We start from the raw sequence: 14,262 nt of genomic DNA, 5'->3' as shown, positions 1-14,262 counted from the left end.
GCTCACCAGAGCATTTGAGCTCTTCCCTGCCACACCCACCTCCTGCACTTCAGCTCCTTAGAAAGCTCTGCACTGGGAGAGTCTCACAGACCACAGCTAATGATGGCACAAGAAGGGACAACAGTGTTAGACAACTCAGGAACGAGTGTTCATTCCATCACTTACCAGCTGAATGACCTTGAGCAGTCATTAACATCTGTGATCCTCGGTTCCCTCACCTGTAAAATGGGAATAGTGATTGTTACCCATCTCACAGAGTTGCCATGAGGAGTAAGCAAGATAATGTCTTAGAATGGCGCCTGGGACATGGTAATGCCCAAAAAGCATTAGGTGTGTTACCGTCATCAGCGGTCACGTAGGTGTTGTGCCCATAAACTGTAGAAAAAGTATATCTTAATCATATATGCACCATTTTTCAAGTATGCTGTTTTAACGAATTAACTACAAAGTCATTGAAAACTATTACCGAACACAGTGTACCTTATATTATTTATATATTTTCTCAGTGAGCATTCAGAACTTAGCTATTCCCATGTCGAGTTTCCCTTTTTTTCCCCCAATTAAAAGAGTCCACATCCTCTAAAAAGGTTGAAAGGCACCAATACACATCACAGAATTGTCTTTCCCGTAACTTAGATTCTGCAGAAGTTGTAACTCAAGTGCGACATTTAGTACCTGACCTCTAACATTTTCAAAGAATGATGCTCTTTCACTATCGCCCTTTGCTACTGTTGCTTACAAAGAAATTAGGTAGAATTCATGGCATCAGCAAGCATTAAATATCCCCATCTGTCCTGCTTACCCTAGAAGTTTTGCTCACCTGGATTTTTCTCTCCTGCCCATGACGGATGGCCAGGAGCCACACTGTCAGATTGACTTCCAATCCATAAATAGCTCTGCCATTTAGATGCCATGGGGATAACATTAATACCAAACACAAAGACAAAATAAAAAGCCTTTAGCAATTGAATGGCCCTTAGATTTCAGAGGTATCGATCCAGTGGAGCCTGCTAAGTTATTATGGCTACAGTTCTGCTCAGAGAAATCTGTGATCCTGAGGAAAGAAGTCACAATCACCTTTAACTACAAAGTCCAGCGAAAGGGCTGTGGGGCAGCTCAGTGCCCCATCCGTACTGCTGCTTGCCTGGGGCTGCATTCATTCCTCCCATTCAGAGCTAGCCTCAGGAATAGCTCTGGGGCTCAGTTTCCCCAGACCAACAAGACCTCGAATTTTATAATACTCCTAATTTCTGTTTTTTGTTTCATACCAACTCTCCAAGATAGGGTATATATTATTTCACTTCTGTATAATAATGAGGAAATTAAAGTCAAGTGATTTACCCCAGATCAAGCACTAAGTGACTGATACAGCTAGGTAGGGCAAGAATGGCAGTCTCCCTCACCCATGGAAGCCCCCAAACTGGCTGCCGAGCCCTGGATCCATCCCTTTGCAATATCTCCTAAAACCCTCCCAGACTGAGGGCTCAGATTCTGCCTGGCACCGAGAGTTGCTGTCACCTAGAGTTACCGATGACCCTTTCCTTTAATAATCCCCCCACACTCCAGCTTGGATTAAGTTTATCACACTACCTGAAGACTTGGGTTTAAGCAAAAGGCTTGGGGTGAGCACCCAGCTGGTGTTGCTTGGTGCTGGCCGAAGCTCATGGGCAGAAGGGGCCAGATTTGCACAGGTCCTCCATGCTCTAAGCATCTTGCACAGGGGCATGCAGGGGCTGGGTTGTGAATTACCACAGCAGAAGGACCCCCACACCTTGGGGTTCTCCTTTTATGTGGCAAGTATGACAGTGGCCTTGAAAGTAAGGCAAACCTGCCTGAGTTTGGATACCAAATGCTCTCAGCTTGGGTACCAGCTGTTCTCAGGAGTCACCAGGAATACTGGCTGCCTGGCACCTAGAGTCTATGGAGACCAAGGAAGCTGGGCGCACACAGCTCCTCCTGCTGCATGGGGGAAAGGAGACCCTGGCCCCTTCTTGCCAAACTACTTGAAGAGACTCTGGGGACATTCAGTGGCCAATACTGCCCGCTCAACACACTTGGGTTTCTGGGCTGTCAGGCTGCATAACGAGTTGTGTCAGGGAGATAGAGGACATAAAAGAGTTTCTAGGGCTCCAATGAGCTTCTCTGACTCTTCTTCTCCAATAGATTGTGTGTCCTGGGACACGCAATTCCTCACTGAGGCAGTGTTAAGAAACCACACTGGGGCGAAACACCAAGGAGCAGTGATTCACGATTCTCCCTTCCATGGAAGCAGTCCTGAAACACAGAGATTCGACTCCACGGCACCTGGCCGTGGCTGCTGGATCCGTCTGTGGACCCCTGAATGAATATGGATAATCACATTTTCTTCCAACTGGGGATTTGTCTTATGAAGTAGTCAGATGCCAAGCTGGGAAATTCAAGCACTGAGTCACATAATGGCAGTGACCAGGGGAGGAGGTTCAGATCCTACTAATGTGGGGTCTCCAGACAGCTCAGTTTTTTCCCCTTTATGGGTCTTGGTTGTTTAACCTGTTTCTTTGAGCCATGAGACTCCCCATTATCCCTCCAAAAAATTCCTCTTTTGCTTAAACCAGCCAGAATCGGTTTCTGCTGTTTGAAAACAAACAAATCTCTTAATTAGTGTTCATGGAATAACTGTTTTCAAGCTCTTCTGTATTGTTCTCATATGTAAACTATTCTGCAGATAAATAAATTGGTCCCTTTCATAAGTCTCTGGGACCAACCATCTTATAAAAGAAAAAAAAAAACCCTTTTACAATTAGCAGAAACCCATGATTTTCCAAAATTTCCACTAATGTAAAGAATACAGTGGTAAAGACAGAAAAGAAAAGTTGCCTGAGGGAGGTTTGTCATAAGCTCAAAAACAGCCTTTGAGGGATTTTTCCGTCTTTGCAATAAGAGTGGGAGGGATCAAGGGAAGGCAGGGGTAGAGACAAGGGATACAGCACACGACTGCAGATTGGGAAAAGCTGGATTTGAATCCAACATCTCCCACCTCACTTGACATTTGGGAGGCAGATGGGGGCATGCGCTCGACTGCCATTTCTCAGCTCTAAAGTCTTGGGCATCTTTCCAGACTGCCTCTAACATATTTATTTTTGTCTGCAGGCATGCACAGTGCCTGACAGCGCCACCTGGCGGGAAGGACAGGTTCTGAGTGACACTGCCCACATTTGAATCCTGGCTCTCTAGGTGCACTTGGCTGGTTCCTAGGCTGGTTCAGTCCAAGGAGCATTCGACTCCTGATCTCAGGGTCATGAGTTCAAGCCCCACAATGGGCATAGAGCTTACTTTAAAAAAAAAAAAAAAGGAAAAATGTCTAAGGACCCTGAACAAGATACTTTAAGATACTCAATATCTCCATCTATAAAAAGGAGGTAATAGCAACTCACCTCACAGGGTTTTTGTGATAATTAAATAAGATTTAACATGTAAAGCACTTAGAAAGGTCCCTACCAATAAGAGTAAGTGCCCACAAAAACACTGGCTGCTGTTGTTGTTACATTATATTCTAGCACGATTCTACAGATTAGATAGATAGCTAGAGAGAAAGACAGATAGGAAAGGCCTTCTAGGAGCAAAACTTGGAGGAATTTTTTGAAAAAAAATGGTTTATTTCTGTGAAGGAGCTGTTATCACCCTCTAGAACTAATTACAGAAGTGGTGAAACACTTAACACTTTGCCTCCTCCGGTAAACCCTAAGTAGGGTTATTAGAGGGAGCCACAGAAGAAGAGTTAGATGTGATTTTCTAAAAGAAAACTATACACCAGGCTAAGGGTATTTTTGACACTTGAACCACCAAAAGGAAGTTAAGTATTCTCCTTGAGGCTGAGTAGGGAGACCAAGAAGAGGGGAAAGTGGTAATTAATGGCCTAAGAGGATGTGATGAAATGGTACTTAATTTGAAGACAGACATTTTAACTTCTCTTAATATTGTTCTGTATCGTTTCCCCTTGTTTTAGCTCATAATTAAGCACTGGTAATTATATTGACAAAGAGTTACGTTTTTGGAGGAAAATGCAGAAGAGGCTTGATCAAATGGTGTATTTCTCTTCCACTCCAATAATTTACGCGGTGGGTCATGCCAACTCTTAGGCAAGCTGCACCATTCACCTGGGGAAGGCCGATGCCTGACATATCTTATCATTCATTTCACTTCATGCCTTATTTCATTCACTTCATTAGTTCACTTAAGACAAACGACTCAATAAGGCAAGCATGGCTATCCTCCTTTTACAAGAAGCAGAGATATAACAACTCACTTCAATTTATATGAGTGGGGCAATAATAATAAAAGCTAACATTTGGGGTGCCTGGGTGGCTCAGGTGGTTCGATGTCTGCCTGGGGCCCGGGTCACGACCCCAGGGGCCTGGGATGGAGCCCCGCATCGGGCTCCTCGCTCAGCGGGGAGCCTGCTTCTCCCTCTCCTTTTGTCCCTCCCAGTGCTTGTGCTCTCGCTCTGTCAAATAAATAAAATCTTTTTAAAAAATAAAATAAAATAAAAAATAAATAAAAGTGAACATTTTATGGAGAGTCTTCCATGCACTCAGCACTGTAGAGAGCATTTTTGCAGACATCGTCTCTTTTCCTTTTTAGGGGTGGGGCCTGGATGTGAACCTGACTCCTGCGTGACTTGATGCCAGCGCGACAGTAGAGCATGACCCGAGCCCAGGTCTTCAGCGGGGACTCTTCTCCCCTACTCCTCTGCGACTTGTAGGTCCCAGCAGGAACAATCTGCCTGGATACTCCTCAAAACCAAAATGCTGTTCTCCAAATGATGGCAAACAAAGCTGTTTCCAGAACAATAACATTCTCAGAGCATTTTGTGAGGAGCTCATTCTCTTGCTCAGAGGAACTATCAGGGGCTCCAAGTGGAGCACGGGCAGTGACTGTACAAAGTCAAGGGTACTTTGGAAGGAGCCCGCCACTTCCACCGCCGTCACTTCCGAGAACAGGCCCCTGGAGGTTTGCACACTCTTTGCATCCCACTTCCCTCACCTGTCTGGCAGCTGCAGCTGCAGCCAATCAGAGAACGCGTGTAGATCTGGGCCCCAAAGAAAAGAGCTGAAACCTGTCTTTCCAGCTAACACAAATCTTCAGAGGATGAACGTGGAAGCATGGGGCTTATGACACTTTGAAGCTGAGACCGTAACAATAACGATGCTAATAAGCCAATCGAAAAGCTCAGGCTCAGGCAGAGCCTTTAGTAGTGTCTCCCACCTGAGACCCGGCCTTCATTTGTATTTTTTCTTGACTTTGTGTCCCTTATTGCCTCCATGCCTAAACTAGCTTTATGTGGCCTTCAACAAAGGAAATAACTTTACTATCTTAATGGTATACAAATTTAAACAGAGAATTAGGCCATCAGGAGAATGCACACATGTTCCACTGCGACGGCGGGCAGAGGTGCTGTCAGTAGGCACTGGTGTGGGCTCCGAACCTCTGAGGAACCGGTAACCCTGGCTGCTCATGCCTCAGGCCCAACAGCTGGCCGTGCGGATGCAAAGGGAGGGACCCAGAGCCCTGCACTGGCTCCAACAAGAGGGTCCCCAGTTAGAGACCTCATTCCTTCAAGGTCCTGAATGCTGGGTCCATGGCAATAAATTGTATTTCCTGGATGGGATGGAGACACAGTTTTTAAAAACTTCTCACTTGTCTGGCATAAAAGTGCTGTAGCCTAAAGACCAAGGGCTAAATGTCGACTGCAACTGAGGCTGCCAGCCATGACCCTGATGGAGCACTCAGAACAAAGGAAACCCATCACCAAAGCTAAGCAAAACTTTTCAGCTCCTCCTCCATCCCTTACACAAAAAGGACTAGGCCAATTAGCACACCTGAAAATGTAACTGAGCAGGGAAAGCATGACTTTCTGGACAGGGCACTGTGAGGGTTCGCCGGACACTGGGGTTCGGAATCAGGATTTCTCCAGAACCCCCCGAAAAGCAACCACTTGCAAACAGCCTGCCCAGAAGCAGAAGCAAGGCATCATAGATTAGAGGGGGTGCTGACAGGTTAATGGCAAAGCTCTCCCCAGCACTCCGACATACATACACCCACTCACTCTCATCCCCTCCCCCCCAGGGCCTCTTGCTAATGAGAACAGATTTATAAGACTGCTTCTGGGAGAGAGCTGCTCAGCTGTCAACCTGGCTTCCCCCCAGGTTCTCCATGGGGCCTCCAGTTTCCAGGGCCAAGAGGCAGGGTTTGACTCACTTAACATGCAAGCAGTGCTGACACGGCCAGATGCTGCGCAGGATTCCCGGGACACAAAGAAGGGCAGGTCCAGCCCCTGAGGAGCTAACAGCAAGTGGGGAGCCAGATATTTGCATGAACGACCTTCAGACCGGCCACTGTGGACTTGCCTGCCCCAGGCCGGCTGGATCTTCGCAGGAGGTTAAGGAGTTCCGTGAAGGGGCTCCTCAAGATGGACCAGCTAAGCGAGCTCCACTCAACTTGTCACTTAGCCCCACTCGCACATGAGCAGTCTGTCCGGGAAGATATCGGGAGGGCCATGTTTCACATCAGTCCGCAAAGTAGTTTCTCAAGTTGATGCTAAAACAAAAATTATGTATCAAAAAGAGACCTGGTGTAAATTGTTTTAATCAATTTGAACTAATTCAGATGGATGAGCCTCTACCGGTTCTGAAAAACAGTGGGCCTGCATGAAATGATGAGGTCAAAGCCGACTGGTTTCTGCCTGATCCTCCTGGTACCTCAGAAAGCGAAAGGAGGAGCAGTACCAGCTTACGCCTGTTACTCACAAACTACATTCCCGAAAGGACCCTCCCTTCACTGGCTTCCAACCAGCCCCAGACTCTAAACCCAGTGTCGAGCACAGAAACTGCTCTGAACATCAAGGCTTTGGCTTTGCCAAGGTCAGAAAGAAAGAGATGATTGATGTGCCGTGTGTGCCTTTTCCTGGGAGGGTTGGGGGGATGTCCCCTGGAGCTCTCCCCAGGGCAGCAGCGGCAGGTAGAGCAGTGTTCGGGAAAGGCAGATGAGCAAAGAACTGACAGGCCACACGCCCGTTGAAGGCAGATCCTCCTCCCCCCAAGCTCTGAACCCGACCTGACCCAGACCTCCCTCCACCTGCCTCGAAACCTCACAGATTCAATGTAGACGTGTCATGCCACCTGGATCACTCACCTGCCACAACCTCCTTCCAAATGAGGTCAATTACTTTTCTATCCCATTATCAACTTCGCAGTAACTTTGCTTTACCCGAGTCTATCAGGGAAGGACCACTTTCCTGGGGAGAGAGGTTATCTCGTTTTATTGTTGCAGCAAACCTGGAGGATGTTGGGCCTCTTGGTATGTTATTATCCTCATCTGGCCAAAGAAGAAATCGAGGCACAAGGATGTGAAAATAAATAAATAAATAAATAAAATAAAAATAAACAACTTTACAGATGCAGGACTAGAACCTAGGTCTCCAGACTCCCAGCCCTTTGCTTCCCATGGCCAGCCACGCATAGCCTACTCATTGAGATTATCTTTCATTTCTTTGCCTCTGCGCCCCCCTTACAGAACTTCAAAGATGGCCAAAGATGTGACACATACACCCCTGTGCCAGTACCCAGCTATTTATGAGGACGTCATGGCTTTGTTCAAGCTCGTCAGTCACGTGGACTTGCTGGTGTGTCGTGGGTGTTCTGCATGTGAAGGGACCAGGACAAAAACTAGCAATAGAAATAGGACTCTGAGGAAGCCCAGCACCCAGACAGCATCTCCCTGCTAAGACCCTAAAACTGTGGGGAGCTGGACCAGAGTGGACAGTACTTTTACCTAACGCTCGGGGTGAGGGGCTGGGGATAAGACTGCAGTTCCCCGAAAGGAGAAATGGGGAGTCCAGACTGGACCCCCAGCCAGGAAGAACCAGAGTATCTATCAGGAGACCAGGCAAAAGCTCAGCCCCAGAGGAACAAGTCTGGTCACAGTGAACAGGAAAGGGGCCACTTCTGCCGGTGGGACAGAAGGTCACCTCAGGCTGACGTGCTTAAATCTCCAAACTTCTGGCCCAGGCTCTTTGGTCCTGGTGAGCAGCCTCATCGAATGCCTTTCCTGCCCATGTCCCTTTGACCTTCCCACGGGGGCCCTGGAACCAGCTCCTAGGTCATCCTGGGTCTTCAGGAGCTCGTGAGGCTCCTCCTGAGGAAGGTGGAAGTGCCAGGAGTTCATACTTTGAGCGATAAACACCTCCACTTCTTTGCCCTTTGGGATAAATTCCAAGGCCCATTCCCACAGCCCCTCAGAGGGTTTTTTTTTTTTTTCCTTTTTAAGATTATTTATTTATTTATTTATTTGACAGAGAAAGCACAAGTAGGCAGAGCGGCAGGCAGAGGGACAGGGAAAAGCAGGCTCTCACTGAGCAGGGAGCACGATGCAGGGCTCAATCCCAGGACCCTGGGGTCATGACCTGAACCGAAGGCAGCTGCTTAACCGGCTGAGCCACCCAGGTGCCCCCCTCAGAGGGTTTCAAAGGGATTGAGCCCCAGTTGCCCTAGTGATAACCCACTCATTCACTCACTCTTTATTGACCCTTCTCCCTCATCATGCATCCTGGGGTCACTTCCCAAAGTACTTGCACCGAAATACTTGTCTCAGGGTTGGCTTGCAGGGGAATCCAAGCTAAGACACCCGTTATGGGGCGCATGGGTGGCTGAGGAGGTTAAGCGTCTGACTCCTGAACTCAGCTTAGGTCTTGATCTCAGGGTCGAGTTCAAGCCCTTTGTGGGGCTCCACACTGGGCGTGGAGACTACATTAAAAAAAAAAAAAGACACCCATTATGGATTGAATTTTGTCCCCCAAAATGATACCGTGGAAGTCCCAATCCCCAGGGCCTTAGAATGTGACACTGTTTGAACACAGGACCATTACAGATGTGATTAGTTAAGATTAGGTCCTATGGGAGTCAAGTGGTCCTTAACCCAACAGGACTGGTGTCCTTACAAGAGGAGGGGAGGGATACATCAGGAGGGAACAGTCATGGGGGCGACAGAAGAGAGATTTCAGTGATGCATCTGCAAGCCAACACCACAGAATGCCCACAGACACCAGGAGCTAGAAGAGGCAAGGGAAGGCTCTCCCCTACAGGTTTGTTTCAGAGGGAACGTGGCCTTGCCCACACCGTCCTTTTGAATGTATAGCCCCCAGAACAGGAGACCATAAATTTCTGTTGTTTGAGGCACTCTTTGTTACAACAGCCCTAGGCAACTAACCCAGAATCTGTGGCAGAGTTCTCATGAGCGGAGGCTCAGCCCGAGTCTGGGGGTCAGTGACTCCCTCCATGAAACTCAGAGGGGCACACAGTGCCCCTAAGACAGTCACCAGCATCTCAGCAGTCCCCTCACCAAGCGGGGACAGGAGCTCCTGGGTCTGCACTGGGCTCTGAGAAGGAAAGACACATGTGGACCAGGCGGGTGCCTCCGCGGACTGTCTACACCCTCCCTGCTCCCACCTCCATGCCCCTTAAACCTAAAACCACAATCCCTTACTGATATTAAAAACTGACAAGGAATTTTGCCACTGGCGCTAGCATTTTAATATTGAAAGGTTGTGAAATCTAATAAGAGCTACAAGGAGGTTGATGGGGGTGGCATGATTTCTTTTCCCCTTTCGAGCTTCAATAGAACTGAGATTCAATAAGCAAATGTGACAGAATGTGTGATTTCCCCTTGATCTGCAGAGGCCAGGCATTTCCTGTTTAATAACCTTAAACCGGCACCCACCCCCTCCCAGAGCATCCCTTCCCCCAGCATCTCTCCTCCCCATCTTATCAGAATAATCCTTCATTTGAACGCAGCTCAGACTGGCACTTTGGTGGCACCTTATCACCGCTTGAAGACACAAAGAGAACACGCTGAAATATTATTTTTCCCCTTTGTGGAAAGGTGTTAATAAGATCTTCCTGCCATCACCCTGCCTGAGATGGCGGGAGATCCCTGATCCCAGCCCTTTCTGGTCAAATCCCTTTCTGGTCAAAACCTGTCCATTAAAGAGGGTGTTCCTAGCCCACAGCCTGCCCAGATGAGGGGAGAAGGAGACAGAGAATTTCCAGCTAGAAAATGACAAGCAGTGGGAGGAGCCCACACCTGACCTGAGAGGCTGGGCTCTGAGTATCCAGGTCAGATACACCTGTGACAGTGTCAGCAAGCACTCCCGGGGCAGCAGGGAACTCTGGGGAGGGCTCTGGGCAGGCCAACAAGCATAGAGTGACATCCCAGAGACATGTCCTGCAGCTTTCTGAGGCCACCTGCCCCTAGCCTCTGAGTGGGGTTCCAGCTCAGGACAGCTGAGAGATTTCTGCTTTCTGATGAGCTGAGCCCTTGCAGGGACAGAATAAAATCCTTTGTTCCTGTTTCAGTTTGCAGGGAGTAAACCAAAGAGAACTTTGCTAGTCCTCAAAAAAAAAAAAAAAAAAAAAATTTAAGTCTGTGGAGTAAAAGTCATTAACCATCTGTTATGAGCTGAACTGCGTCCCCCTACCCCAAATTCATGTGTTGAAACCAAAACCCCAAAGCAACTATATTAGGAGATAGGGCCTTTAAGGAGGTAACTAAGATTAAATGAGGTTCAATATGGTCCAATGATCCCTGGTGTGCTTGACTGGTGTCCTTGTAAGAGGAGGAAGAGACACTAGAGATATGCACACAGAGGAAAGGCCATGTGAGGACACAGTGAAAAGGCAGCCAACTGCAAGCCAAGAAGAGAGGCCTCGGGGAAAAACCAAACCTTGACCTTGGACTTCTAGCCTCTAGAACTATGAGAAAATAAGATTCCATTGTTTAAGCCACCCAGTGTGTCCTATTTTGTTATGGCAACTCTAGCAAACTAATACACAATCCTTCATTCTGACCCCAATCCCTTCACTAAGGCCCACAAAGGCTAACTTACTTGTCCCTGGTCACACAGCTTACTCACGGTAGAACCAGAATTAAAATCCAGAATCCTGCTCTCAGTTCCCTGCTAATTATGCTACACCAGCCTCTCCGCAAAAGGACAAAGGACTTGTGCCCAAAAGTCAGCACTGCCCATTAAACTTCAATGGACACACTCAAAAACACCTTAATTTTTAATAAAGGAATAAAAATCCCCCCAATCTCCATTGCTCTGAGTACTCTTAGGCAGGAATGAAAGAGCTTTTTCACTCCCCGCTGCACAAACCACCATCGTGACAACTTGGTATTTACTTGGATAAACGGTAATCTCCCCCAGAATGGCAGCCAGCCTCGGAGGGTCACCTGACTGATAACATTTGCAGTTGCTATGTTACTTCAGCTCCTAATTTGCTGTCATTTGTTACTTGGAGTTCCTGGAATTCCCTGCAAAGCTAAATGAGGCAGACAAGGAACCATGCTGGCTGGGAGTGGGCACCACCAGACTCCCAGCCTATTATACCCTGGCCCCATGAGTGTCTGAGCTAGGGTCCCCAGCTCAGAGGGACAGCACGCTGGCCCCACACTTTCCCTACTGGGTCACTTCTCCTTGGGCCACAAGGGAAAGGATGCTAACAGGGATGGGAGAGCCACGGATGCTGCCCCACGTAGATGGAATAAGGAGAGGGGCAGACCAGAGGGTACTCATTAAGGATCATTTAATGTTTAATATCAGTAGCCAGAACGTAGAGACCTTGTGGTGTCATGTAAAAGAGCGCTAGATTTAGAGCCCCAAAACCTGGATCTGAACGCAGGCTCTACTAAGAATAGCTGTTTGCCTTGGAGAACTGTTTCAACCTCTCAGAGCTTTGCTTCTGTCACCTATACTGAAGATATGGAATGATCTAATGCACAAGAGAGCTTTTAGCAGTGCCTGATGCATGATGGGGTCAACATAACTATTTGGTCCTTCTTTTGTCCCACCTGTAGGTATGCCTTGGAAGAAGAGTTGGCCTTTTGATTCTCAGAGGGCTGGGAATGAAAAGCTAGGAAGACCATAATGACAGACAAGGCAAGAGAACCACAGAAGGACAGAAGTCAAATAGAGACCACACCAGGCCACGTCCTGGGAGTCTCAGGCTACACCAGGCAGGGCCAGGGCACTCTGCTTTCTCCCTCCCATTATGTCATGGAAGAAGACTCTTTTGAGGAAGAGAGTTTTCAGTTAAGAGAATAATTGCTGGCAGATACAATGACCCAGCCGAGTGTGGGAAGTTGATGGAGAAGTCGCCAAGGATAGGGCTGGGAGGGGCAGGGCATGCTGGGTTCTCCCCCTGGCCTCTTTAATCCACACCAGGAGCAATCTCAGTACAGGCCTCCTCCAGCCCTGCAAATGGCCCCAAGAAGCAGGGAGGGGGGAATCTGTGTAGCCAACCCCAGCAGACTCTAAGCCAATAACGGGTAATGGTCCGGTGAGGCCTAAGAAAAGACCCAGAGACAGGAATCGAGACGTAAGTTTATTGGGGTAACTTACGTACAGGGAGTCCAGGAGTGGCTGGGCAGGCAAAGCATCCACTGCTGGGATCTACGTGCAGTAAGTTTTCATAGCATAGCAACTTAGCCTTCCCCTCCTCCCACGGCCAGAGTTCCAAGGAGATCAAGGCCTGCCATCCAGACATTCCTCCTTACAAAGGAGACACTCCGGGCTGGCCACCCCCAAAGCCCCTGACCTTGAACACTGAACAACACATTCTTCTGCACATTCTGCCTGATGGGAATATAGAGGGAGGACAGGACCCCCACATTCTCAAGGTAGTGATTAACAGGTGCATTCAGGGTGTGGCTGCACAAACTAACTATCCAGCACATACCACACAGGGTCTGAGGACAGGGTTTGTGGTTGGCATGGAGAATCTTCCTGATCCTCTCTGCCAGCTCTGGTAGAACAAAGCTTGTACCAGGCATGTGAATTGGCCCATGCACAGCAAAAAGGCTCGGTACAATTCTGGTAAAGTGGATGACATGGCGCTTTCCTACAGGAATCTCATTTATCCACATTTCTTCTGCAGAGCCTGTGGGGCTTCCGTCTGCACATACTTCTGTCACAGTATTTGGGAACAAGTTCAAGGAAAAGACCCTCCTCCAAGAAGAGCATTATATTGTTTATAAATTAATTTAACATATTTCAGTATAAACAAGATGGGATGTGTGTAAAACTATCTTTTAGTTCCCTTTAGAGGTGGTTAGCATTCGAGGTACCCTAAAACTAACCCTCTGGGGTAGTCAACCACACAGAGAGGCCCTAATCAGGCACCACTCCCTTCAGAGCTGATTATTAGCATTTAGAATATCAGTGTCAAAAATCTACGAAGTCAGTTTGCCACACGAAGACTGGACGAGCCTAACCATTAGCATAAGTGCCCATGCCTTGAACAATGGCTTGGAGACTGGGATACAGCCAGGTCTGATCAAGGTGCCCAGAGCAATCCAAAGAATGGGCATGCAGCTTATGAAGGCTGCAACGTAATCAATGATTTGGCATTACGCCTGCCACCATAACAAAGCCATGCTCCCTTTTCCAGATTCTCACACAGGATCACATTTCTGTGAACACACCCCCCCCTTCAAGGCTTCTGCCAGCACTGACCAGGAGAGAGGGGCTCTGACCACACCCAGGAGTTCTGGTCCACCTGCTGAAGGACTGGGGAAGCTGTAGATGGTGTCGAGTGTGGTCGGCAGGGTCAAGCACTGGAATCCGACTGGCTACTCTAAAACCCGCCCCCCCCCCCCCCCGGTTCATTGGCTGTGGGCCCTGGACACGTCGCCTAACCTCTCTGTGCCTCAGTTAATATAGGCAAAGGGCTTAGACTCATGCTCACCAAATAGTGAGTGCATTGTTAGTCAGCATTATTATTATTACCCTATGGAGGAGAGTGGAGCACCAGGCCATCCAAGCTCCAAGACACTAGGTTTTATTATAATAATAATAATTACCGTCTAATGAGAACCTTAATCACTATAAGCACACTCTACTAGCTCCCTGAATCCTCACAACAACTCTGTGGACGTAGCTATGATTATCCCCCATTGGAGATGATGAAGGTGAAGCTCGCAAAGGTGCAGAAACGTGCTCCCTGTCACAGAGCCTAAAGCAGAGGAACCAGGACATAAAACGAGTCCTGTGTGACCCCAGAGTCTGGATTCTTAGCCACCACAAAGCCCACCTCTCCCTAGGATGCCACACTACTTTCTGGGAATAGTTTGGCTCTCTCTGTTGACTTTTCTCCCAGGAAGAGAACTCATGGACATGAGAATGGCTCACCCCCTTGGCAATTCTATTTCCCACTCTGCATTAATAAATGC

General features: G+C 48.1%; 1 long non-coding RNA gene across 2 annotated transcripts in view; it reads right to left on the bottom strand.

The window, feature by feature from the left end:
* LOC113911898 overlaps window positions 1-14,262 on the bottom strand; it is a 323,720-nt gene that overhangs the window by 148,133 nt on the left and 161,325 nt on the right. For both annotated transcript variants that reach the window (XR_003516622.2, XR_003516623.2), the window contains exon 4: window positions 166-218. This is a non-coding gene — a long non-coding RNA (uncharacterized LOC113911898). The remainder of the gene's footprint in view (window positions 1-165; window positions 219-14,262) is intronic.

Source organism: Zalophus californianus, chromosome 12, assembly GCF_009762305.2.
Source record: "Zalophus californianus isolate mZalCal1 chromosome 12, mZalCal1.pri.v2, whole genome shotgun sequence".
In the NCBI taxonomy this organism is placed as follows: domain Eukaryota; kingdom Metazoa; phylum Chordata; class Mammalia; order Carnivora; family Otariidae; genus Zalophus; species Zalophus californianus.
This window is presented reverse-complemented; position numbering and strand designations above follow the sequence as displayed.